The sequence below is a fragment of the Phalacrocorax carbo genome, chromosome 6 (assembly GCF_963921805.1).
Source record: "Phalacrocorax carbo chromosome 6, bPhaCar2.1, whole genome shotgun sequence".
Lineage (NCBI taxonomy): Eukaryota > Metazoa > Chordata > Aves > Suliformes > Phalacrocoracidae > Phalacrocorax > Phalacrocorax carbo.
The window spans coordinates 19179210-19207203 of NC_087518.1; the positions used below are offsets into that span (position 1 = coordinate 19179210).

At 38.9% G+C, this 27994-nt stretch overlaps 1 long non-coding RNA gene across 1 annotated transcript; it reads right to left on the minus strand.

The window, feature by feature from the left end:
* Positions 1–313: 313 nt before the first annotated feature.
* LOC135314059 (uncharacterized) lies at positions 314–27261 on the minus strand. The gene is made up of 6 exons (XR_010373544.1): positions 26997–27261; positions 26589–26642; positions 25592–25675; positions 24470–24518; positions 2874–3070; positions 314–749 (listed from the first exon to the last, which is right to left on the minus strand). It is a non-coding gene; the product is annotated as an uncharacterized LOC135314059 (long non-coding RNA).
* Between the last annotated feature and the right edge of the window lie 733 nt (positions 27262–27994).

Sequence of the window (27994 nt, forward strand, 5' to 3'; positions counted from 1 at the left end):
CTTTCATTAGTTCTAGACCAATTACAGCAACTATTTCTTCTCCCGGATAATTCTTCAAGCTATTAAAAAAACATGGAAAAAAACCAAAATTCTCCCTCACTTCCTCATTGCAAAGGACTTTCAAATGATAATTGTTAAAGATATGGGGAGAATAGGAGGGTTATTGTTTGCCACAGATTAAGAGACTTGCCAAAAAATGTAGAAGAGTTGATATTCAATGCACCCAGCAATAGAAATCAAAACAATATAATTAATGTAAAGAAATTAAGGCAACAACAATAAAGGTACAGAAAGCACTTTTTCTTACCATGACTGGATTTCCGATTTCTTCTACTTCACCAGACTGGAGATGTTCAGACCATGGGCTCCCCAGTAAATGTTTTTCAATACTTCAGGAAATTCTTCAGTGATGTGGCTCCAAGCCACTGGTGTCAGGCTGTTAGGGTCCAAATCCTTCTGAAAAAATGCACTGTGCTTGTCGATTCCTTGTGCACCCGTGAATGGTGAGAACGGACGATTACTGTAAATGCTTTGTCCATTATCCCCAAATAGCCAGACACTGCTGCTGAAAAAGTCTGGAAATGTAAGTGTGTAACACTTGTACAGATAAAACAATGTTGCAGCGCTTCAGCTTTGGCACACACAAAAGTTGAAGTGGGCATCATCCATTTGATCTAATGAAACAACACAAGTCAGTCTGCATTGGATCACATTATATTTGCCAGATTTCCTTCATACATGTTAGTCTGCTAAAACAAAATGAAACAAAAACAGGACAAGGCCAGGGTTCATGAGAAACTAATGATGCCACAGAGAACACAGACTTAAGTAGGCTGTGCAAGAGACTCAACTGTTCAACACAAAACTGAGAAACTATTCACTTAATGTTTTTTTTTCCTAGAAGAACATAATTCTTGTTACTTTAAAAAGTAGTCTGTAGACTGTGCACCTCCCTGTCCACTTCATCAGTTTGCCTGATGGGGGACATTAGGGGTGGCAGTGTTGAAAGCCTAATGTACAATGTATTTATAATTTAGGTGTCCTCTGTCCTCAAGTCCTCCATCCTCTGTGTTCTCCCATCTCATTCCTGTAACAGACTGAATATTCTCCTACAATAGCTCTCCTCTAAAGAGACATACCTCTCTCTAAAGAGACCTCTTTAACAGCAGCTTTTTTGGGTCACATCATCTGATTTCATACGGGCTCTCGCATCAAAACTAATAATGCAAAGCAAGTTTCTACTTAGCTTTCTCTTTCTGATGCTGTTCATGTTCTTTCACACCACCACTGGAAATACTAATTCCTCATGGCTCAAGTGATCACCCCTCTTTCCTTCACATCATTTCTCACAAATGACATCTTTTCAGCGGAGACTCCCATGTGCCCGTGCCCAGGGTCTGGCGGGGTCTCTGTAAGGAGAGGCCAGGGCTGCCCGGTGCTGGCCAGGGCCGGTTCCAGCCGGTTCCGCAGTGGCCCTGCCACAGCCCCTCAGTGATGCTGGGGAGCTCTGGGAAAATGTATTTAAGAAAGGGCAAAACGGTGCGCAGCAGCAAGGGTGAGAAAAAAAAGAGTGAGAAACAGCCCTGTAAGCGCTAAGGTCAGAGGAGAAGGGGTGATTGTTATCCTCCACCCAACTTTGCAATTTATTTCTCCACTTCAAGTTCCAGCTAGACTCCAGTCTTGGCAAATCTGGGAACTTGAAATAAAGAGGGAGCAGGTGATTTGTTATGTGAGGAGACATTCTGCTCTGAAATTAAACTTTTCTCACAAGTACAGAGAGAGTTAGCTTTCATCTCCACCAACAGTACTATTTTTTGACTGAGAACTGAATAAGCAATGTAGATTCTGCTTTTCCCCTGAAATACATGCACTTATTTTTGAAATATAGGGCTGAAGGATTTTTCTCTAGGGAAAGTTTATTCAAAATAAATAAAAGAAAAACAGTTTCAAGCTGACCTGTCTTGCAAATTAGAGCTTGACTTCAGCTTTTTCCATTTTATGAGTCAAGCCTTTTGCTTTTATTAAGGGCAGCTGAAATTTCAATTTACTCGTGGCTGGATATAGTTCTTCATTCAACCCACAAAAAATATTCAGTTTATTGAAATCTTTCCATTTCAGATGATTCCAAGCTAATATTTGTTCAGCTCAGCTAAACTGAAAACCAGAAGTATATCTGTATTTAAATATAGCAGAATAATTTCTTCCATCCCTGTATCTGTGTCAGCCTAATCAGGTCACCGGTGGGAACTGTTGACTGGTAGAAACACAAGGCTTTCTCTTTGTGAAAAATGATTGACCTTGCTTTAAAGCAATTTAGTTTGTGTCAACATTGCCTTTCTCATTAAATAATAGGCTCTAAGTGGCATATCCATTCTTCTTCAGTACAGACAAGAGCTCTCCAGGCAAGTCATGGGATGCTATTTATAGGCATCCCATAGTAATAACATGCTTAATGCACTGTTTGGAGTATGTCTACAATAATTATTCCTTGTCTGCTCTGTTGTATTGGTCGGCTCCAGAGAGAGCTCGTAAAAATATTAGACCTGCACCCTTACTGGATGCAGAAAGGATATCAAATAAACGTAAACATTCAGTATCACTTGGTTAGCTGTAAATAATAGCATTGCAACAAGCTCATTAAATATACACACACCTACCTCTGTCTGAAAATGCTAAACAACTTAAGCATAATTCTTCCTCATTTCTCTCTGCTGGAGATGATTCCTCTTGCAACTGCTTGTCTCTAATTCTTCTATTTTTGGTATGTCCTCTATATATTACCTGGCCACTCATGCAAATGTTGGAGATAACACAGGTAATTTCATCTGTCAGAATTGAACCAGCAGTGACTGAGAAATATTCAGTTCACTTACCTTTTTTCTTTTTCAAATATTCCTTTTTGGTTTTTTAATTATTATTATGGCTATTTCAAATCATCTCATATTACTTTGTAGGAAGGTCCTTGGTCCAGATCTCAAGGTGACATGTATTACATTAAGCCTGTCAGTATTCCCAATAATTCCTTAGAATTTGCTGTTGTGATTACATAGTTCTCAGGAAGCGTGCTCCCCTGGAAGTAAACATTAGAAAGAGGCAAACTCAGCCTAAGATAATCTAATTAACATATGCAAATCCATATTTATGCCATCCACATTATTAGACTAGGTATTTAAATATCTTTGCTCTATATATTGGCTACTAAGGATATAGGAGAACTAATGTGGCTTACTCAAACTGTTCTTTAGTGACAAGTCATCCCTACTGGGAAATCATATGAGATATCAGTCATGTTGTAGCATACACACAGCTAATCAGAGCTTTTTAATGATTTATTAATGTAGTCAGTCTGGGAGCGTCTTAGCACTGGTTATGAGTGCTGCAGTTAATAGTGTTGATTGTAGGGTATAATACCCTAATGTGTCCTTTGCAATGTAACACAGGCTAGACTGGCAGTGCTTTGACTAGACCTAAGTCTTATTTTAACAAGCAGATGTCTGTCTGCATCAAAAGGAGAATTGTCTTCTGCCCTGTACAGACATTATTCATAGGATCCCTTAAGGTTCTTGATCAGATCTAGTGCAATGTCACGTCACCATCCTTCCTCCAGGTAATGCTGTTAATCAGCAAGATGTGATTTGTCATTTCTAGGTTGATAACATCCAGCTCTGACTTTTCAAAGCTTAGCACTGCATATGCTGTCACGCCATCTCAAACATATTGAACTAGAGCAAAACTGCTTTCACTTGAAGTCAGATAAAAGAGAAGGTGTGTTAGTGGGTCTAGGAACTTCTGAACAAACTGCTGTCAACCAGACTAAACTCTAAAAGTGGAAAAATAATTTAAATTCTTGTGTTCAGACTTAGGGTGTTAAATTTGCTTCAGCCTCGTTCAGAAAAATATTAAAGCAACATAACAATTTGAGAAGAGATTCTTATCCCCACTTAAATAGGTCAGAATAAGCCGTACTAGAAAGAGCTGTGTGATGACAGAAGAGCAGAGAGTTTGTCTACTTGCCTTATCCAGACCATAGCCAGAGATGGATGCAGTGCCTGTTTGGCAAACTAATTAATATTATACACATTTCCCCAGAGAAGCTTATGCTCTGATCCTCAGAAAACAAACTGGACTGAAACATAGCTGTGCAGTACCACATAGCACCTCCAGTGCCAGGCAGCATTCAGGAAGGGTTCATGCACTTTATCACAATGAGTTATCAGTGACAATAACATAAACTTGAGAACTTGATCCAAAGTAGGAAATGGTAACAGACAATACCAACACTAAGACATTTTTAGTCCCATTCCTAATAAAAATACCACTACTACAGTAAACCTCCCTGCTTGTGACTTCAACAGCATCATGGATACAACAGATACAGGAACAAGACCATTCCCCAAGCTATACAAACAGGCTCTCAAAAGAAAAAAGTTTGACTCTTCACTTGGGTGAAGTAAACAAAACTGACACAAAAGCAACAATAGGATGAATGAAAACCAGGTTTGAACTAACAAGGCCAGAGCAGTAAGCTAGTGAAGTGATGTGACTTGCTGGTTTCTCCAGTGTCAACATGAATGAACCCCTTTTTTTTTTCTCCTCCTTGTTTTTCTAAAAATTGGAGCTTTGGGTTTTTTTCCCCTCAAATAAGTCTCCAATCCTTTCAGGCAGGTCAAATTTTAACACAGGGAGGGATACCAAAGCAATAAATAATTTAAAAGGCTGCTTCTGAGCCTGTCAGTACTGATTATACACCAAAGCAATCTCCTGATAAGCATGAGTGAAAATGAGACCAGAATATTTGGTAACATAAAACAATGTTCTGATTTATTAAAGATTGACAAGGCCTAAATCTGTTGTATGATATACACATATTTATCACATTAATACTAAGTGGAATGGAGAAATTTCCTGAGACCTGATGATTAAAATCTAGTCCACCAGTTTTAAAAAACTAGTCTAGTTTTTTTCAGCATACAGTTAGGAAAATTGTTGAAAAGATTCTTGCTACTTAAATTAATCTCCTTGGCTGTTTCAATGTTTGTTTTTTAATTATTTAAAAGCTTGCAAAATCCTTTTGAATTGGAAAAGTTGCATTTTGCCCAAATCCCCAGGAATTGTACCTGGTTAGACACCTGTTTAAACAAATCAAACAAATAGTCAAAAAATTAAAACTGTAGAGCACAGATTATGTCTAATTCTGGAGATGTTAAAGATCAGCATGACAGTTAAGTTTCCAGAGCTGAAGTCTGAACTTAACAAAGTAATCATATCAGAAAGAAAAAAAATGGAGAAGACTTAATTAAGATGCAGAGAAGGCCCAGAGCAGTTCTGGATTTTAAAGATGAAATAGCACTTTTTCACCTCTAGCTGAAACCTTTCAGTGCCTTGTATTATTTGCCTGAATAGTGAAGAGATATCCAGAAAAAATGTAACAATTCTCACTGATCTCTAGGATCTTCCAAAGATGCTATTCATTACTTCGAAACCTGTGAAATTCCTGTTGACAAAGGCATCAATACTGGAGAACAGGGAGCTACTTGAGCACCCCAGTTTTTCTAAGCACCACAAGCAGAGATGCACTGAAAGGCTCCCTGGGCTGATTGCTGCACCGCACTACTACAGGGGAGAAAAAAAGAAGTTTAAAGGTTTTGTTAAACTTCAGGTTTGGAAGGCCTTGATGTGAGCGTCAAATAAGCTCAGGCTGCAAAGAGTATACATGTGTGCCAATTCTTTAACACAGCAGAAACCACAATATGCACTGCATGGCCAAAATTCTACATATGCTATTCCTGAACCTCAATTACCTCCAATAGCGTTAAATTAGCCCCCACGAAAAAAAAGTGAGTACATAAAAACAAACAGGCGTGCTTCCATGCAACGATATAAAATGCTTGCCAGTAATACTAGAAATTGAAGACTTCACTACCAAATGGCTTTAAAGCCCATAAATTTCTATAATTAACAGATTATGCCCTATAAATACCACTGCAGTAATCCACATTCCCAGGATAAATATAAAGTTGTTTCAAGAGTATTATGGTCAGTTTACTTTAAAAGTAAATTTTATTACTTATGTTTTTACAAAACCTAGCTATCTTTTATGTATTAAAACACCAAGTAAATATTTCTTTTTCCCTCTCCACCCCCCCAAATAAATGCTGTTCCAGCAGTCCAGAAATTCCCAGTAATTCTGATGAGAAAAGTAGAGACAAGAGAACTAATTCAGAAGGTTTGGGTTAAAGAATTAATAAAACACTTGAAAAGATATGGAGGTATTTTGACTGATGTTTAAACACTCATATGTTGGAAACAAGCTATGAAAATTAACTGAGATGTGGTTGTATTTAAAATCTGCAGAATGTTTCTGCCAGTCTTCTTTTCCACGTAGGCAATGAATAAAGCCAGAAATAAATTCCTGGAGAAAGAAGAAAACAGAAAATAACATAATTTGCTGTGATTTGTTTCTGTTATGGGAATTGTCTGTACAGCTCATGGAAGCAAGCAACCAGTTGGAGCAGCTCTTGTAGAAGTTCTTTGCAGAACAGAGACAAAACCACTGCAGGTAATTAAGGCTCTGCTCCTTTTGGACTAGGAACAGGAAAAATCAGAGTTATTCTAAGATCTATTCACAGATCAATTTAGAATGTTAATTTTTAGAACTGGAGGCATTGCCATCCTTTAACCATAAGAGCAATCATTTATAACATTAGTCAGTTCTAACTGAATTTAATTGTTCCTTTGTTGCCACGTTTCTACACATTTTTAAGATCATGAAAATAGACACACAATTTGCAAATCTGAATTTCTGCAATGATGTTCAGTGTTGGATGAACAGCTCAGTTTTTCTATGTATTTCAATCTTGATATTGAAGTTCCATGAAAGGATCATGGGATTCTACAATCAGGCTCGTGGTTCAGGCTCTGAGAGTGATTTAGATTGTATCAGAAGGATATGTGAAGCAGACAACACTTTGATGCAGATGTTTTTCCATTCAAACCCAGTGGGCTTTGTTCCCTACTGGAAACATTGAACCACAATAGCATGCAGAGAGGATATGGTTTACAGGACTTTCAGGGTTTGAGCAACCTAACCCAACACTGAATTTAGTTCTGCTTCGCACAGAGAGGGTGACTAGGTATCGGTTTCACCCAAGGTCCATTCCAACCTGAACTATTCTGTGATTCTGCTGAGTATTAGTAGTTCAGAATTGCAGTTTATATTGGTTTCAGATCATGATGCCATACACACTGGGTAGGTCTTCAAGACTTTGTTCTAGATCACTAGTTGAACTCCAGTACAGGATAGACTGTAGATTATGTTAAATAGATTTTGATCTCTCTTCTGGAGATGATGTCCTCTAGGGTTACAGTACCCAGTTGTGCACTTGGTCCTTAAAATATCTTAGAGCCTCTCTCAGCTGTTGTCTTCATGTGACTTTGAGAGAGTCCGAAACTCTGTTTCTCCACTGACCAACTTGTACAACAGGCCACAAAGACCATCCCTCTTTCTCAGGGCACTGAGAAGGTTCAGCAGGGACAGCTGGGCACAGACACTGCCTACATCCCACCTGCCCGGGTCCCTCTAAAGCTAGCACAGCAAATTCTTCTGAACTCATATGTGCTTCAAAAAATTAATTATCTGCACAACAATTTCATATTCCCCAGCTTCTGGTACCAGTGGAACTGAATACCTCTTGCTTTATAAATATCATTTTGAAGAGCTGAATCCAAAAATAGCTACAGGTTATGCTTGAAGCTGGATGGAAGAGTAAGGAAAAGGGAAAGGAAGGTCAGATTATCCCAGTAATGTTGGTAATATCCTGCACATCTACAAAAAAATAAAGCTTCTGTAATGATCCAAAAATGTATCCAAAAACTCGGGTGAAATTCAACTGTGATTCAGCAAGAGTAATTCAGGTCACAGTTTAAGCTTTTCACATAATTAGTTTATATTTAATCAGACTGCTGGTATGTAAACATAATTACCATTCTCAGACCTTTAATTGAAATTGTCACAGCACTACCACTAGCTACTTCTCTGGACCTGCTAAAATGGATTTGCTATTCATGGATGCTAAGTGGGCATGACAGTTTTCTTGAAGGCAGCCATGCACTGGACTAACCCGTACTGGGCAAGACTTTTCCCAGTCACACTGGTGAAACCAGACAAAACACCATATTTCAGTCCTAATCACAGATGTAGTAATTAAGTTCAGCTGCTGTTACTCAGGCCAAATATATTTAAGCTAATGCATTACCACCAAAATAATGTACAATAGTTTCTAACTGTGCCAGTAAAGCTTGTCTCTAATGGGATAAATATATACAAAGTACAATTTATGTGCAAAAGTATCAAAAACCATTTGTGACCTTTGACAGGGTTTTCCCTTCTTGAAAGAGCTTACAAGTCACATGCGCAGTCAGAAAATGAAGTATCTTCATTAATATAGGAGCACAGTGTTCTTTAAAATTAAAGTTATGCCTACGCTTAAGTCTTAGAAAACATCAGCCCAAGTATTTAGAAATAGTGTTAGGAAACAATTTCTTCCTCTTAAATGTCCATTAACTTAGCATACAATAAAAAGAGCAGGACAGGAGCAGCCTTGTACATGCACACTTCTCACAGGTGTGCTCTTAAAACAAGACACCTGCAGGTCTTCTCAACTCCATCACTTTTGTCTCTCTCACTCTGAACCCCTCTCAACTAGGGCTACTGAATATTCTTAAAGATTTTTAAGAACTAGGTTTATCTTTACTTTTTAAATGCTCCAATTGATATTTTCTTTTTGATAAATTCCAGGAGCAGCAGCTCCTAAACTGGTAGTGAACTTTCACCCTCCCTATGGCCTTCTGAACAGCATGGATGAGGGATGAAACAATTGACAAGGAAAAGTGACAGTTAACTTTGTTAATCCCAGCTCAGGATCCAATATGTTGGCAACAGCCTTTTTTATTATTACTTTTGGTTTGATTTTTTTTCTTTAGTTACTCTTGTTTGCTTGGCCTGCCTGGCAAGCCCAGACTTGATTATCTTTTATAGAGATGTGGAGTGAATGCGATTACACTAACAGCTGCTCAATATTTGATGAGCAGCAGCCAAAGTTAGCCGGAAGGGTCAGGACAGTGTGAAGCTGGGGGGAGATAACGTATACTTGCAAATTTTACTTACATTCTCCACAAGTTTAAATTACTTTTAATGAAACATTAACTGAAGATTTGACAAATGAGCCCCTGAGACTTAAAGTTTCACAGGGAACTTGCAGTGAAATTAAATTAGTAGGCAAATTTTCAGCATGCAGTTTTTGCTGTTAAACCAAAATCTTTTTACCACTTAATTTCTCCATACTATCTTATTAGGTTGCATTCAAATAATTTCCCCCTGTGCAAATAATACCTATAATTTACCCCCTCTTACTTACTAATGTCAGAATGTCTCTGCCCCCATTCCTGTCAGAAAACTGAACATCCTTTGAAAGTACATTTTTACATAAACATTTAATTAATTCAAAATGTTTCCTTTGTGCTGCACACTGGTTTAACTTCTAGTACATTTTCCTCCTGAAATAAGAATTTTAAATGAAGAATGTATAACTTCATTGGCTCACTGTTGAACTGAGCTTGCCTCAAGCAGGTATGTGAACATTTGCAAATTTATCCAGAAATTACAAGTGCAGAAACAATACTTTGTAAAATGATGCTCCTAATAGTTTTATATAGTCCTGATGCAGCTCTAATAGTTTTTAATACTGTCATAATATCATTGCTTCTGGAAATGGACAGTAGTATAAAAAGGAAAACAAGCCTAAAATTAACCATTTAATGACTTCATAAATCAATTAGGCAGAATTCATGGTCAAAACCTAGGTAAGCAACTCAATGAATAAATAGCCAGGTCTCACATTAACTGACTAGATCATCTATACCCTTAAAAGATTTCCAAGGATTAAAAAGTACTAAAAGCCACTTGCATGCAGCAGATAAGGTCTCACATCACTAATACCCAATTCCAACCTGGTTCAAGACCATGATAACTAAGAATCTGTGACTAGATAAGGAACATTAAAATGTAAGGACAGTGCCAAGAGAAATCATCTTTGCAGAGGCTTTCCAGTGACCCCATGGGTTTCAATGAGAACCCAAGTATCTCACGAACACTATGGAAAAATTTGCCAGAGATTTCTTAAGAATAAGCTTGTTACTAACCCAGCTCTCTGGAGTAAAGGTTGCCCCATATTCCTATGGTACGTGGCATGGTAAGTATAAGTTGTATATTTTGCTCCTCTAGGTAGGATTGGAAGAATGATTTCTGGATGCTAACACACCCCAGACAATAAAGCATCTGACATAGCACACAGTAACTGGCTGTTTCCCTTCTTATTCTTCTAAATCCACATACATTCAATGGAAGTGTTAGTATTTCAGGGTCACACATCCCCACTGATATTAGGGACACAAATTAAACTATACAGGTCACATACACCTGTTTAAATAGATTCATAGGGTCTTTTAGGTTGGAAAAGACCCTTAAGGTCATCAAGTCCAACCATTAACTATCACTACCAAGTCCATAAAAATTAGAAACATTAAAAAACAGAATAGGAACATTTTAAAAAGTAGAAGAGACTTTTTTTTCAATCCAGATTATGGTATGGAAAAAAATCCCACAAAGCAATACAGAAAATAAATACTGACTTTGTCCAAAGGCTTTGAAAGGAAACACTTCAAAAGACTATTCCAGTTTGTGGGATGAGGAGCTCAGTGCTCAGAATGGCAAAATGAATGCTGAAGGCAACAAGTGAAAGGAAAAAAAGAATCTCCACGCTGAAACCCTGCATCGTAAGGGGCACAGCGTGGGTACCTGTGATTCTTGTAATAGAGGTACAGATCACACAAATTCTGTAAAGTGTCTGTATTCTTTCCCCCTCAGGTTTATCTATAAGAACAACTTTCTGAGGCACACAGGGCTAAGGGCACAGTATATATTCCCCTACATCAGTATCTTAAATCTCAGCTTTTACACAGAATCTTTTCATTAACTCTTACTCAACTTAGATTGCTGAAATCCATCTTTAGTGATTTTTGTCCACAAAATCAAAGCCACAAAGCATTTTAAAATGAAAAATAACAGATTATACCTGTTCCCTTAGTTCATCTTTTCCTGAGGTCTGATAAACTAATTCAACTACACTAAATATGTCCTAGTCTGTAACCATGATCCCATTTATAAATAAAACACTGAGAAATTTTCCTATCTTAAGAACTGAAAAATTGTAATCAAAATACATATAGTCATGTGCCACGACCATACAGCATGGCTTATGATCTGTGTATAGTTTAAATTCATGTTCTTTCTGAACATAAGGAGCAAACAAGATTCTTGGACTTGACTGAGCCTCCTATGTTGGTGTAAAAGCTGACATACAAAATTGTAATCTTTCTCATATTTCTTTTTTACAGCTAGAAGTTGCATGGAGGTGACTTTTTGTGGGATCTGCAGATCTGTCTTGCAGACACAATTAAGGAAGAAATGTAGAAGTCTTAACTAATCCAATTACCTGTGCACATACGGTAAGTCACACAGTATTCATCCCAAACTAAATTGATTTTGCATGTAAACATTACTAGCTCATTCTGGCCAGGTGGGTCAAGTAATTTAAGCCCATTGTTCAAATAAACTAACTGAATTTATGAACAATCACTCCGGCACAGGCATGAGAGCATGTTTTTCTTCTGTAAAGAAGTTTTCTGAAAATTCAGTCTGTCATCCTCATTCAGGAATTTAACAGAAGATAACATGTAAGAACAAGAACTACAGCACAGACCTGCAACCTGGCTTCTGCTCCTGCAGCATGTCGCATAGCAGAAAGAAGGCAGGCTGCTGCAGATCATGTAGAGAGGAATCCTCATTAGCATACTAAATGAGCAAATTTTTTTCCCCATTATTATTATTTACTACTACTATTCCAACCCAAGAACTAACCTGGAAATTTTGCCAACCAATGAAACCAAAGATTGTCCCATGATGTGGCCTGAACTTTGGAGGGAAAAGGACTACACTAACTTGTGTAGAAGTTGCCATAGAGTAGGGAACTTTCTAAGAGTTCCAGAATTACACACGCACTTGTCATAATCTCTTCCTCTTTCATGGCAGATCAGAAATACATCACTCCAATGACAGTATCTAAACAGTCAATTCCTCTGATTAGCATTTGGCATTGTTTTGAAGAACAAGGCTAGAGAAAGTGTTCCTGTGCAATTTAATTAATCAACCATCTCTGTTCCATCAAACATCTGTGCTCTGGCTGACCCACTTAAAAATCTGAATGAAACGGTTGAATTTCTTCCTCTTAAAAGAATAGTCCTGTATTCTGTACTTGGGCTTCTCCTATAGAACTAACACAACAGATATCAGACAATTATTAATCTAAGCATTGTAACCCCTTATGCTAGCAGTAATCACCCTCGAATGCCGACTTCTTTATAGACCAGGTTTTGCCACTGTTTAACATAAATTTGTTGCCTGGGTAAATTCATGAGACAACAAAATGAGCTGAGTTCTAGGTTATTCCAAGATGAAAGGGAAGGTAATCTCATTGCATGTGCTGATGACCAGGGGTAAATAGCAGGTCTCACTTGTCCATTTTGGATTTAAAACAATAATAATAGTGTCCGATTCTTCTACCACAGTGCTTGAAAGTGCGTTCTGCCTTAGCTCAGCATCAAAAACCTTCCTGAGGTCAGTAAGCAGGTTTGCTACAGAATGCCGTCTCAAATTTCTTTCACCAAGGTTCTAAGAGCATGTTGCTATTTTCTATTACAACAGGAACTGTGACTGCTTCTGCAGCCAATTACATGTTCAAAGGGAGTGATAGCTGTGGGAATGCATCACTTGATGTTATAACACGTTATAATTAGGTTTTCAGCCCTAATCACTTAGAAGGACAAAAACTTCCTTTGCCACTTCTAAATGGCACTATCAACAAGGAACATTTTGTTGCAGAAGCAATTCATGTGATTGACACCAGTTTTTTTGTGGAGCAGAGTTCCACACACAAATTCACTTAAGGCTGTCAGTGAGCTTAGTGAATTTTGTCCCGCAGAGCACTGCATAAACATTCCCTTTTCCAACAAGCAGCACAATTTGGCTGATCATGGCCCATCAACAGATAGCTTATCCCCAAGCCCACAATAAAATTCCTGTTTAAGATTAGTCCACTAATCCCTCGTATTTGCTTTATACCTGCCTTCATTCTGGAACGGGAAGCCAAGAGGTCAAAGAAAGAAACCAAAATCTGTATTTTACTGGGCGGGGGGGTGGTTGGTTTGTAAAATTCATCCCTGTTACTAGTAAGAACTCTAAAAAAAACCCTGCAATTTACAGAATAGTCTGCAATTTTTTTAATGCTGCAGATTTGTTACAATTCAAAGAACATTTCCTATGATATTAAAAAAAAACTCTTCAAGGAAATTCATTTTGATTTCCACTCCATTTGACCATAAATGTACGCAACAAGATTGTCTTGGAATAAATTCCCCAAATCTGCTATTCTGAAACTGATCAAACAAAATGTTTCCACTTCATCATCAGATTCTTGCAATTTTTCTTAAGTTGACAACCTACTACTGAAAGGGAGAAATTAATTAAGAGAAGTTATGCTTCAACAACATATTTTTTTCCAAACGGAAAATCACAGAAAAAGTTATACTAGCTCTCCCTAGAGGCAAGATGGGATGCATGTGGGGAAAAAAGTAATCTTCACCAGCACTACAGAAACAACTATTAAATGAACTCAGTCCTGCTCCAGATTTTCTGTTAAATACATCATTAGTACATGCTCTAAATAAGAAACCAATCAAGAAATAAAGCTGTCAGCTTTTTTCTTCCTTCTTTTTGTATCCCTTAAACAAATTTAGTCCTAAAGCTGCGCCAGATTACTGGCCTGCTGGAGAGAAAGTCTTTCTGGGCTGAACAAACAGCAGCAGGCAGAGCCCCTGCCAGCCCTCCCAAAGGGCAGCCTGAAGGAATGGCCTGGCTGCACCGGCTGCCTTCCTGCTGCTCCTGTAAGCAGTGCCAAAGGGGCACCAATTAGCGGCGGTTGTGGAAATTCAGAGACACCTCTGAGGAACAGGGCTGATGTAAAGACCAGCTTCAAAGGAACAAGCATTTGTACATAAAACAGAGTCACAGCCAGTAATGCAGCACAAAACCCAGTGGCAGCAGTGCGTAAGCCCATTTACAGCTGCTAAAACTTCCTCCCCTGTGCACTCACCCTCTCTCTGTCAAACCCTGATTTGGCTATTCCATTGCAATGATCTATTTAGCTTCTCTGGCAGAATTACAATGTTGCTTGATCTGAAAAGTCACAGAGTGGTGGGAGCTTCTCTTCAAACAGCACATTTCCCCATGCGGACACATGTACATGCAGGCGGGAGAAGCTGCAGTTTTCAACACACCCTAGTTACAAGACATCATGGCCTTAAAAGCATCACTGGAGAAGCAGTCAGGCTCCAGCATTATCACAGGACTAAGGAAAGAAATGGCCAAATAATAGCATCTTTGTCAGTGCCATTTTACTCCTTGCAGGATTGTTGTAGGTAATAATTGACATTGTCATGATGTAAACAGCAATCGCCTCTGGGCACTAATGTGCAACATGTGCTGTTTTGAGTCATCCGCGACCTCCGTAAATGATTCAGAACAGTCTTGGCAGCAGTCGTGTCATGTATTAGTCAGCAGCTTCAGCCCTGTGGCTGCTGTGATTCGGCTACAGCTGAAGGACCTGCTTTGCCTTTGAGTGCACGATAAATTTTTTGTAGACACAACTGATTTTCAAGTCACTAGTCTTATCTCACTGGAATTGAGAGTTGTATGACAGATGAGTGTTCAGACACGCTGATCATATCTCCCCACCACGTGAGATTCATGCTCAACTACATGCCCCCTGGAGGGGGATAACCTTCGTGCACACACTGACTCCAGCATCACATCTTCGGAGCATCCAAAACTCCTCGAGGTCCACAGGGAAAAGTACACGTGTACATCGATAAAGCATGCCCAGTGCAGGATTAAGAACATGCATATAAAATTCCCTCCACTTTAATGTCTCTATTAATGTCCATATTAATGTCTCTAATGAATTAATTAACATATCAAAGTGCAGCACCTAAAAACATTGATCCCGATCCTCCAGAAATCCGTGTGTGCTTAAATTCACACAACCAGAAAAGTTCTGTTAATATAAATGGTATCTCCACAAAGCAATGTACTCACAGAGTAATTTTACAGGATCAGGGCTTCAGTTAATTATACTAACTTATTAACATGCAACTGTCATTTATAAAAACTTTGGCTACAATTTGTTAAAATTAGAACTTTTTCCCCCCCTCCTTGCACTAAGAAACAATGAGGATTTGGGAAAAATGATCAGTGTTCTTCCACAGACCCGCAGAAATACTACTACCAAAAAGTGAAATCCAAGAAATCTAGTGTGGAGAAAATAAAGAGCTATAACAAATGTGGTGACTGCAGGAACAAAAGTAAAATAGCTTATACTGCTGTTTATTTAGGCAGAAGTCCAAAAGCTGTCATTTACATTAGACTACTTTATACATTTAAAGGGCAAGTATAAACAGAGAAAAAAGTCCCTATAGAACACACACTTGCTGTTTTAAAAGCAATTCTTAAAGCAAAAGTGCAAAATAGGAAATCACTGCCAGTTATAAATATGGTAAGTGAAATGAAAGAAATCTTAATTACATGAATTACCTAGCTATCCTTTCTAAAGCCCTGTATTCACTTTTCATTTGAGCATTCAAAAGCACCTGCCAGATGGATACCTCTAAAAAAACCAAATATTAAGCCTGCATGTTCAGGTGTTTCTGAATTTATTAAGTGCCTGTTCAGGAATTATGCTTGTGCCAAAGTAAAAATTAACCCAGTTGTCTGTCTGAGTTTCTAATGTATTTTTCTGGTAGATAAATGTTTTTTATTGCTCTCTCCTTATTGTGCATTGATGACTGGTAAAGACAAATATACGATAAAGGATTCCCCTTAGTACTTAGAGGTAAAATGGATTGCAGTCTGACTTGTGAGTAAATGAGTCAGGCTCTCCATTCATTGCAGGTTCACAGAATGAGTGTCCAGTCCCTGCAGCGTGGTTTTCCTGCAGACCAAGTACACCAGCCAGGGCAGCACCCTTCCTTCCACACAGCTATGCTGGCAGGCCTCTACACTGCTCTCAAATGGCTCTTGCCTTGAAGGAGAGATCACTTCCAGAGTCAATTGCCTTCATTTATTAATTCTATTCTCTTCTGAGGCTTCCTGTAATTTCTAGCTGCTGGGATTGCTCTTGTGACGAAAACAGTCAAAGGGTGAAATGTAACTACAAAAGCCTCTATTACACGACCGTATTGAACTGTCAGATACTTTCTTAGTATTGCCAAGCTGTTTAAGGTGTGAAGAAATGGCTCTGACTGGAAAGGGTTGTTATCCTACTAATGCATGATGCTGTCTAGATGCTTTCCAAAACAGTGCTGACAGACTCTGCAGAAGATACTCTACAACACAGTCATTCAAATGCCGTCTGTCCAGCAGTGAAAAGTTCATCAATAGCATCTAAAAGGTTTAAACAGAGTTGAATAACTATTCCCATGGTCATTTCTACATGCTGCAGTCCAAAGAAAACAATTAGGAATTTCAGACAAGAACAAGAGAGTCTGCCAGTGAGGAGACGGAAAACTTTGACTCCCAACTCATTTGCCGAACCAAGACACTTTACTGGGATCTCTCTAAGTATTAGCAGGTGAGAGGCAACTGTACAGCAAACCTGTACAGTTTGCCTGTACAGCAAACTACTGTAGATAAATACTAGAAAATAAGATTTATAGTGGGAACTTTTGGGCGACCTCAATAGTTGATATTACCCACCCTGACTATATCACGATGGTTGAAATTCTCAACACTGAAGATCACTGTTGCAAGCACAGAGAACACAGCAACCTAACCACAAAACTGCACTATGAGTAAATACCTACAATACAGAATAGGAAGAGAAAGCCACCAGAAGAGCTAACATAAATAATGAGTAAATAATGGCAGCTTTTTAAACTAAAAGATGTTACTGGTAGCTGTTTCATTAGTTAGAAAACTGTTTTGTCATCTAATGCAAAGACAAAAATCATTGCTCCGGGAGAAGCAAGTTTTACTAAGCTACATTTCTGCAATTGTTTTGCTTCAATCATCCTCCATTTGAGTATCAGATGATCTAACAAATTCAGTTTCACTTGCCAGATTTCTGTTTGTGTGTAAAAAGTAAAACAGCCAGGCATTATAGCACCAACAGCGTATGTGGCTGTTGGAAAATTCCCTTTAGGGAAAGTTTATTACATAAATATATATATACACACACTGATTTTAGTTTGGAAAACAAGACATACAGGAGAAGACAACATAGTTGAGAAACTTTGGTCAGCCTCCCGTCATTAATAACAATCTTAGATCATTAAGTGATCTAAGTTAAGATGGCTTAACTTTTTTTAGCCTTGCAGAGAAAACAAGACTCCATCACACGCTGTCCCTGTAAAGACAGTAAGAGTGGAGTTAATCGCTGTTAAGTGCTGCAGCAGGGAAAATGAGGTTAAACACAGTCATTAGTGTAAAAAGGCTGTGTCTACATAGCACGCTTCACACTCATTTGTACACCAATTCTGATTGTTAGTTTTCAAACACTGGTTAAGTATGAAGTATTTGTTAAAAATAAAGATCACAGAAGTATATATAACGTATTAGTTAATCTGGAAAAAAAAATAGACAGTGCCCTAACAGATTCCATGCAAGAATTTCAGATTTTATACATTTTTCACAAGCTGGTTGGTAGGATTTCAACAGCTAGACATCAGATAAAACACAAGAGTCACAATGTCATTCCTCCTCACTAAAAGAGCACATTATCTTCTTGTTAGTACCACCCTAACATTTCTATCCTGTTTCATTGCCTGGCGAATTTATCAGAAGAGATAGCACATGAGTAAGATATGAGCAAAGTCTTACAGTAAGGTTTAGTATGGCAAAAGCACAACAAGTTGAAGAACATGATTTAAGAGCTGTAGTAAAATAAAACCTATTAATATAGCAGCAAGCATGTTGTTTGTAATCATTTTTCAGTGCCCAGGAATAAAATCTCACTCTACTGAGCAAATGCTTTGCACAATTTTGTTAGTGTATTTCTAGATGTCAGTTTTGTTGTTCTCTTTGTAGAAATTCTGAAAGATGCTCTCTATAATTGCTTGTATGTTATCCCCCACAATGCATTTTCACAGATTCACAGCAATGGATATTATTCTCTCCAGTATGCCAGCACAAACACAGATGCAAATGCCTGTGTACAACATGATGTAGCAGGGGCATTTATAGCCTGGTATTTTAGGAACAGGAGAAGTTTTAAGGGGGAGGGAATATCTCTAATAGAACTGATATAGCTGGAAAAAAACTGGGGGCCCAGAAGACCTTCTACAGCCAGCTGTAAAACTGAATTATGTTTCTGGGACACAGCCCCTACGCTACTAGGAATGAAGTATTAAAGTATTAGGTTTTTAAAAAAAGGTTAAACTATTTCATTTTAACTTGTTCATGCTAGTGACTTCATACAGTTGTTTACAGACCTGGGCAAAATGGAATAACTTACTGACGACCCCGAGTAATCTGGTGTTAAAAGTGGGAAAATGTGATTATTTCCCTTTTCAAGAATTGTTTTGCGGTGTGAAGCTGGCCAGTCTCTCAAACTCCACAGAACTTAGAAATACACACAGGACACAATTTGCTTACCAGAAGTCTGAGCTGAACCTGTGAAAAATCATGCAACGCTAAAAACCTGAAGTTGCAGAGGTCCTAACCTTTGGGAAAGCAGTGACATACATGTTCAACGCCCACTCTGTGGTGGATCCAACCAGAAGGCCCAGAACTGATCAGCTACAAAGGCAGAAAGCTGAAAATTAGACTCCATTTGCACACTTCCACCCATATTTACAGCTGGTGCCAAGGTGCCTGTCCATTGCCATGTGACATCTGACAGCAGCATATCATCACACTTGCCATAGGCATCATCACTCCTTCCTTTGAGAACTGGGAGTTATAATCCCATCAAACCAAACTCACTTCACTGTGAGTTTTATTTTGCTTCTGCTTTCATCATCCTAAATCAAATGGGAACAGCAGACTGACGGGCCTTGCAAACACACACAGCAAGTTGCAGCTACAAATCTTTTGAAGTTTTCGGTCTGGTCATTACAGCAGGAAGCAACAGTTCTGATCATGTGCCACATATGAGCAACACCATCCACATCCCTAGGTGCTCTGAAAAGCGCACTGACATGTTTCCATTGTTGTGCTGGTTTTGGCTGAGAAGGGGTTAATTCTCCTCACTGTGGGGGGTCGGCTACCTTTCCAGCTTCCCGCGCTCTGCCGCGTGGCGGGGCTGGGAGGGGCAGGGCCATGGTGGGGGCAGCTGACCCCGACTGGCCAATGGCAGGTTCATTCCATACCATGTGACACCATGACCAGTATTCGGCGGTTCGTTCCCCTCCCCACTCCCTTCCCCTCCCCCGGGGCTTTGCGCCTCTCGTTGTTCTCCTTTACATTGCATTTCTGTTGTTGTTTCTTTTAATTTTAATTATTAAACTGTTCTTATCCCAACCCACGAGCGTTACCCTTCTGATTCTCTCCCCCATCTACCGGTGGGGGAGTGAGCGAGCGGCTGTGTGGGGCTGAGCTGCCGGCTAAACCACGACAATTGTTTAAGAACAGATGCATTTGTACAACAAGAAACCTACCCTCACAGCCCTTCACTTTGCCTATAGACTTGAATCAGTGTTTCCTTAAGACTCCAGGCTGTAACAGCACATGCAGAAATGCAAGAGCTACTTTGTAACTTTATCATCAGTGTTTCATTATGGAGATGAACATATTAACTAGGCAATGATACCACAGCTCCACAAATGCACACCCAGCTCAACAGCCTCTATGTTGCATGTCAGCAGCAGCATGAGCATTCTTTGGCATGGTTCAATCAGGCTGCATAGGACAGCCTATGCCAGGACAAGACAGACAAAATGAAAACTGCCACGTCAGCAGGCGGCCACAAGTTGCTATTGTCTTGAGATGTGATTCTTAATGAGAACAAAGCCACCAACACTTTAAAAGCACAAGAGGATGTGATCATGAAATAAGAAAAGCAAAACTACTTGGTTTCTTTTTTTCCTCTATTAGACTCCCCTCCAAGATAAACTCACTCAATAAAAAGTAATTACAAAGCAAAATATTTACCTTTTGAGTTGTCTTTCTCTTTGGGGAACTTTTTTCAAACTTCTATTAAAGAAAAAAAAAAACCACACAACTAAAAACCACCCAATACCATAACTGCTTGTCCTATTCCCATCAGCAAACCTTGTAGAGGCAAACCCACCCCGGCATCTTCAGCAAAGAAAGCCAGTCAAGAACACCACTCCAAGCTCTAACTTTCCATTTAAGGAGTGTAGCTTTTTCTACTATGAACATCTCTGATTTCTTGCTCAAACTTCCAAATTTCTTGGCAAAACTCAGTCATTGCCTAGCTCTCCTGAGCTTACTGGAGTTAACCTATGTCTGAATTTAGCTCTGTTTTCTCTCTGCAGTCTTTTCTAGGCATGCACTCCATCCACTCCAGGAACAGCTGAAAACAATGGAACTACCAAATAATAAATTGAAAACAAATGTCAAATGTGGTAGAAATCCATGCAAAATAATTAGAATTACATTAATTAATGTGCTAGGAAGACTAATAAAGTTATTATAATATTAAAAGGATTAAAAGTATACAGAAAGAAAAAGCTTTGACATGTCCATCAGTCTTTGAACTCTATATCAGATAATTATGATAATTAATAGCACTAGCTGGCCCCTGTTGGTAACAAGCACCATGGAACACCTGGAACTCATGGGAACACCTGCATCCAAACCCTGGTACTTCAGGAATGACTTAGCAACACACACTGATACTGGTAAATAATAATTCTTTGCAGTTTCTGCAAAGTGTTTCAGAAAAAAAACCCTTTAGTGTCACTGCAGATTGATCTTTTTAATAATCTTCCTGCATAGGTCTCATTGATCAGCTCTGTTAACTGACGTTTTGAGGAATCTCCACAAAAAGCAACAGAAGAACTATGAATCCTGAGATCTTCAGTAAGGAGGCTTTGTTTTGCTGAACATACAGAATGACATGCAGTGATAAGGATAAGTGATAAGGAGCAAGCACATTCAGCAGAGGGCTTGCAGAGCGGGTCAGGTCTGGATAGCTCTGGTTATGCTATCTGTCAGCAATTGTCAAGTCCCTCCTTACCTTAAAACACCATTCGTGCTTTTGGGAGTTACAGCTGTCCCAGACTGGAGAGGAGGAGGAGGGGGGAAAAAGGGTGTTAGAGGGTTTTGAAAACTCACACATTGCATACATGCTCTTCTAAAAAAAAAAAACAAAAACAAACAAACAGCAGCTTGAGCTAATCCAACTCCCACTGTCCCAGTTTTAAGAGAATTCTCCAGGAACTATACAGTCTTATTAGTCTACTACTAAAGTTTAACAAGGCATCTTAGACTAAAGATGTGAAGGGTGGTAAGCGAGAGGGGTTTATTTACATTCACTCTCATTGGACTTCTCCAGAAAAAACGCTGATTTTGTGTGTAACACTGCACAGCCAGTATTAGGTTGTAATATATGTAATAATTAATATCTAACAGTTTTAGGTACCACACTACTTAAAATTTTTAGTATAGCACTGCTGTTGGCATGAACTCATCCCATTACATTGCAAATAGCCTAACTGCTCGCACCAGCATGTGTTTGCCATCTAAGGAAATGCATCGAGTGTTACACACCACACATCAGGTCTAGCTACTGTGTTAGTTACTAGGAACCAAAATCTCATGCAATACGATAGTTGCCAGTGTAACTACTCTTCCAGAGAGAAGATGAAATCTGACGACAGTCTGTGTGCACTCTCATCTAACAGCACAGCTGCCCAAGGTAGTTTAGGCACCCCACAAATATGAGTGGATCTCAATGCTTTTGCATCCTCAGCTAAAACACACCTGTCTGAGGGCTGCTCAGGGGAAGACCCACTCTGTACAGATTTGGGAATTCTGAAGTATCGGCGTCATGTAAACTCTGCTCTAACAGGGCTACCTCTGCCCATGTGAACATCACATTGCTCCAGCCTGCAGAATGGCAACAAGGATTACCTTGGAGGGGCCAGTATAATTGGCTCTATAACATTTTGAGTAGCTGCAGGGCAACATAAGCTCTTCTTGACCAGGTACTTTTTGCGTTACAGTGCAGCTGGAACTGCTAAAAACTGTACAAAATTACATTACCCACTGTATTTTCTGAAAATAATACAGAAGAGGGTCTAATATTATCTAGGTATCTGAAGAGCAGGGTCCTTCATGCACTGACAGAAACAATCTTCCAAAGGCAACAGGCAAAGCAGTGACTACAAGGAATGTAATGCAGTTTGACAACCTCAGAGAATCATTCAGGAATTCTTCCCTCCCTACATATGGACTTGTCACTGTGAAATACCCTGCTTGCACAATGCTTCAGTTCTTGCGATGGAAACAAAGGCACCTCCATTAGCTTATATCAAAAGGCATCTCAGCCAAGCAATGAGATCGAGCGAGAGTTTATTAGTGCAGATGTGCCTTCAGAACAGGGGCATGAGTAAAAGCTGTCAAAGTTGAAATGCATAATCCATAAACTATTTAAATCAAAATCTTCAGATTTTTAATTGTGCATATGTACCAAGAAATCAAATACAGACCTTGAGTGCATAACTGTTTTCACAATAGCCACAAGGGTTTATCCACTGAAATTAAGCCTTACTTGGACTCTAATTTGCATAACATAATCTGCTTGCAAGGGAGAGGACGTGACTGTTGGTGTAAAAACACTGTTTTTGCAAATTATTATACTAGCCTTAAGAAACCTGTTTGAAAAAAAAAATGGCTCTGGTCAATGGGTTTCTTTCTCTCAAGCACTGTCAATTTGGTGCAAGAGAAATTTAAGGTATAATTAACACAAGCTGTTCCATACTAAGAGTCAGATACATGGTATACAAAGCCAGGCTGAAAATTTACCCAGAGCTTGAGAATTCATACAGAACATACATGTACCGTTGTGCTTCCAGAAATATCTGTTTGGTATTCTTAATCCTACTCTCCTTCCCTTACGCTCCCCACATAGAAACAAACCAACCAATGCTAATTTTCCATGGAAACAATCCTTTATAAGTAAACCACCTGTCATTCTAAGGCCATTATCACAACGACTCTTGTGGACTAGAACTACTGCATCCTAATAGAACAAGTGGAATAGAAGGATCAGACAAAAGGCAAAATTTAAAGCAGTCAAATAATCTCAAGGAAAAAAGAAACAACAGATCCTAGTATCCCATTAGAAAGTTCGAAAAAAACTTAAAATCCAATACATATGCTGCACTTCTAAAGATTCACATGTCATAGTGGAGGCTACTAAATGCTTCCTAGACATCTGTGAAGTTAATGAATGCTTTTAGCTGAACAATACAAGTGAAAACATGGCAAGCATCATCACCTGGGTTGAAATTCAGCTTCTCCACAACATTCTTGACACTGGAGAAGAGAACCCATGACTGAAACTCTTCTACTCTTTAGCACCAGCAATAGCTTTATCCATGAGCAACATGTAGGTCTGTTGCCAATGCTTTGCATAGACCAGCTAACTTGTAACTTGTTTTCCGCATTCACCCCTTCTCCACCTTTTCAAGGAAACATATCCACTAGTCCAGCCTCCATCTATAGCCCTTGCAGTGCAATAAACCTGAGAAATTGGGACATCTAATAACAGCTCTAAAGCTGATTTAATAGCACGAGCCAGATCTTCATTCTTTATGGCAGGAGGAGTCGCACAACACAGTAGGTGTAATCCTAAGGAAAATAGTGTTGTTTAAAACTTATCGATTATTAAACCATTCAAGAATAAAAATAATCTCAACTGACAAGGTAATGCCAAATCAAGTGTCAGCCCTGAGTACTTAAAATGCTTCTACAGTTTTGTTCAGAGAATAACACAGCATGCCTACAAAGAACAAGTAACACGAGACAATCATTTATCCAAACTAAAAATGCATGTGTATAATAAATATTAAAAGGGCATGCATTGATCCATATATTAATCAGATTCATAACAATAGACCAAATTTTCCTCTCACTGGGGTGTGAAGAACAAGGTTATGAATCATAACGTGAGCACTTAAACATCACACTTGAATAACCTAATTGTGTACAACAATGATAGGATGAAAAGAAACTTAATCAAACTCTGAACTGTGGTTAGATTTCATCCTCTTAAATACAGTTCTGTGACAAGACTAATAAATTATTTCAATAGAAAAAATAATGTTGGTTTACCTTATTAATATTCTGAACCTCCTCTGCCCATTTTCTCCATGCTTCATCTCTTCATTGAATAGAAATAAACACAATTATAGAGAAAAATATCTGGGTTTAATACAAGTTTTGATTCTTTTTTGTTACAAATCACACAAATATATACTTTTTAAAAAATTTACTGCTTTATAGAGGAGTTTTGCTACATGCAAAAACTGTCAGCCAATCTTTAAATATTTATCTTTGAATTCCCCTGGTTGCATGTACTTGGGAACGTTTTCATAAATACATCAATAACTGTCTTGTACAGCTCATTAAGGAAGCTTTTTATCCTTTAGTGTAATAGTTCAGTTTACAGTTGCCTGTGAATCATTTTTATGGACTGCCATTAAGCATGCCCTTCAAACTGCAATTATTTGTCAAATTTTGTATATACAGAAGCAACCATCAGAGAAACCATGAAAGCTGAGAAGACACATAAACACTTGGAACCAGAACTTGGCCCATCTCCAGCAGCATATTCTCTTCTGTGAACACTGCCTCCAGTGTATGAGATGTACTTAATGGATCCACCTACACAACACAGGCAGATTGTCCAAAGTAGGGGGGCACACTGGCTTACATTAACCAAGACCTTGAATTTCCTCCTCAAATCTGTCACCAGCCTTTCTCTGAGGTCCTGGGACGTCACTCCCTCACTTGTTATAGTTTTACCACTTCCCTTATGAACTTGTATATAGAAGAGGGGACCTCTGCCACAGTGGAAAGCTGCAGCCACTCATGTTCCTTGCCCAGCCCACAGCAACAAACACCAGCAAACTTCTGCTATAAAGAAAACAAACTTCCAGGGATGTTGCCCTTCAACCTAATATGCTGAAGTCATTTTTACTTCCTGGAACTTAGCAAAATATAGACCTAGATAAGTAGGCTTATAAATATCAAGTCTGGGAGCTTTTTTCAGGGAAAAAATATGCTGTAAGCAGGCATATGTGCAGAAACCTCTAGAGTGCCTCCTTCAAGAATTAGCTTCCTGGAAACTTTCACCAGCATCCTATTATTTTTCCCCAAATCTAGTTCTGTAACTGAGTTTTTGACAGATATTTTCATCTGCCTGGTCAATGTGGATTTGATCAAACAGGTTACCTTACAGTGAGCTGAAAAGTATATGCAACAGGTTTAAAACTCCGGTCCACTGCATTAACAGCTGTAATTGTCTCCACAAGCACTCTGTAAGGGAAACATAAACCGAACAATAGCACCCAAGGCTACACTCGATTGATCCATCTAGTCAAGACAGATGGCAATAATGTCAAAGACAAGGTAAGGAGATGAAAATGAAGAAAGTATTGCAGTGAACTTTATTCCAAGTAGATGGTGCTCTTGCGGCCAAGGGCAGGCAGCAATAGAAGCTAGTGGCTTACCAGCATCCACAGAGAGTTAAAGTGTAAGAACAAATTAGATTAATGTGATTAATTGCCTGATTTGTGTATTCTGAGCCACTGCTGTTGAAATCTATTAAATATTTCGCTGCCAAATCTCACCTTATGCCAAGGCTGTGGGTCAAAAGAAGTTAAAGTATGTTGTCTATTGTAGTTAGATGATACGCATTTCTGAATGTCAGCCTCATGAAACAAAATGCTTTTGTAGCGCTACAGAATATATACATGGATGTGGCTGTTGTAGCTTCTGTCACTGTTGAGCATTACATTCTACATTCCTCCTAGTATCAAATCAACTTGTGACTAACATTATAAATACCAAAGCATATTCATAATGATTTTCCACATACCACAAAATACTACTGCAATTTAATTTTACAGCATGCTTACATTATTAAACTAGATATTAAACTAAACACTAATCAGTTAGCTACAAGGTAAAACACTATTAACATTTTTAGTAGTACTGGGGAGCCACAGAAGGACTTTTGTTCAGTTACAATGCTGAAGAGGAATGGCAATGGATGTGGTAGCTGGCGATAGATGCATTGTGCGCACACCATTGTGTACTTCCTTCATTCTGATATTACTGATAGATTTCATTGCTCCTCACATATTCATGAAGGCAGCAGTAATGGATAATAAAAAGTAAAACTGGAGAACAAAGGAAAAAGCTCATTCAAAAGTGAAAGAAAACCTACCTTCTTATCTTCCAAGGAAGTTTTCTGCCTTGAACCAGTCACTTCAGACAATGTCTAAAAAGAGTTAAATAAAAAATTCTTATTAATTCTTGCTAAAGTGGTCATGTCTGAAATACTATTAACATGCTTTTAAACACTCTGACATCCATTGCTGCCACAGTTTATATTATTTAAAATACATTTTCTTGTCACACTTGGGCGGGTGGAGAAAGGAACTTCACATTGTAACACATCTCTAACTCTCCCTATCTGTACCAGCAGCCCTTTTTTTTCTTGAATACTGTAACAATTTTTCTAACTACCATGTGCTTTGCTGTACTGCCCATTACTAAGAGCTGTTGTCAATAGAAGATTTTTCTGTAGCATGAACAGGAGCTTTTCCTCTCAGGAGGCATTAAAAGCTCTTACCTGGGTTCCAGAATTCCAGCAGCATTTCAAAGCACAGCAACACAATTTCATGGCAACAACTCTGTGCCCTTAACTCTGTAGCCTTGACCACAGGAAACAAGGATCTCTCAAACTCAGAAACCAAGCAATGAACCAGCATAGCAACAGTGCATATCCAGACATCCTGATGAAAGCAGCAAGCAGGAGCATCGAGCGCTGCAGCCCTTGAGTCCGGTGACCATGTAGATTCTCAAGCAGTTGCTAACAGCAAATTGCCAAAGTCCACAGAGCCACTGAGCAGATCTGGAAAGACATTCAAAACTTGGTATCCCAGCAATGCTGACTGAGGGATTGAGACCTAGTAGCAATTTTTAGCAAAGCTAAAAACACAGCCATGTGCACTTGTGTACAAAAATGCTTTATGTCTCTTGCTTAAATGTTTTCAGAAGAGAACTTACTCTTGTAACTTGAGACTCTTCTCCACATCATTTGCACTTTGTCCAACTCTAGTTGGAATATTGTGTCTAGGACAGATGTTAGCCTTTACATGGAACTAAGGCCGGGGAGAAGATCAATAACTAGCATAATTTAATTTCCCATAAGCTTCTTTGTAAGAAGTCAAATTCACATTCAAAGCTGTCTGCAAATTTGGAGCAGGTATTATTTATTTACAGACTTGAATAATGATCTTTTTGCTGCAGGGTAGTGTTTACAGAAGGTTCACGGTGTAAAGGAGGAAAAGCTCCTCCTGAAGAAAGTTGCACTTTCCACCATTAATTTCATTATGTAAGAGACAGGATACCAGCAACGTTGTTCGGCACTACAAACCAACCTATATGCAGACCTCCTGGGAACTGTACCCCTGTGCGCAGAAGCCTGGCATTCACCTAGAAATGGGCTCAGAATAAACCTGGGTGCCTAGCTATGAACTTCCAGCAAGCAGTTGCAATGGTTAGAGTTGAAGTGAAGACAGCAGCCCTATGATAACCACTGCCCACAAGGTTTTGCCTTTGTCTAAG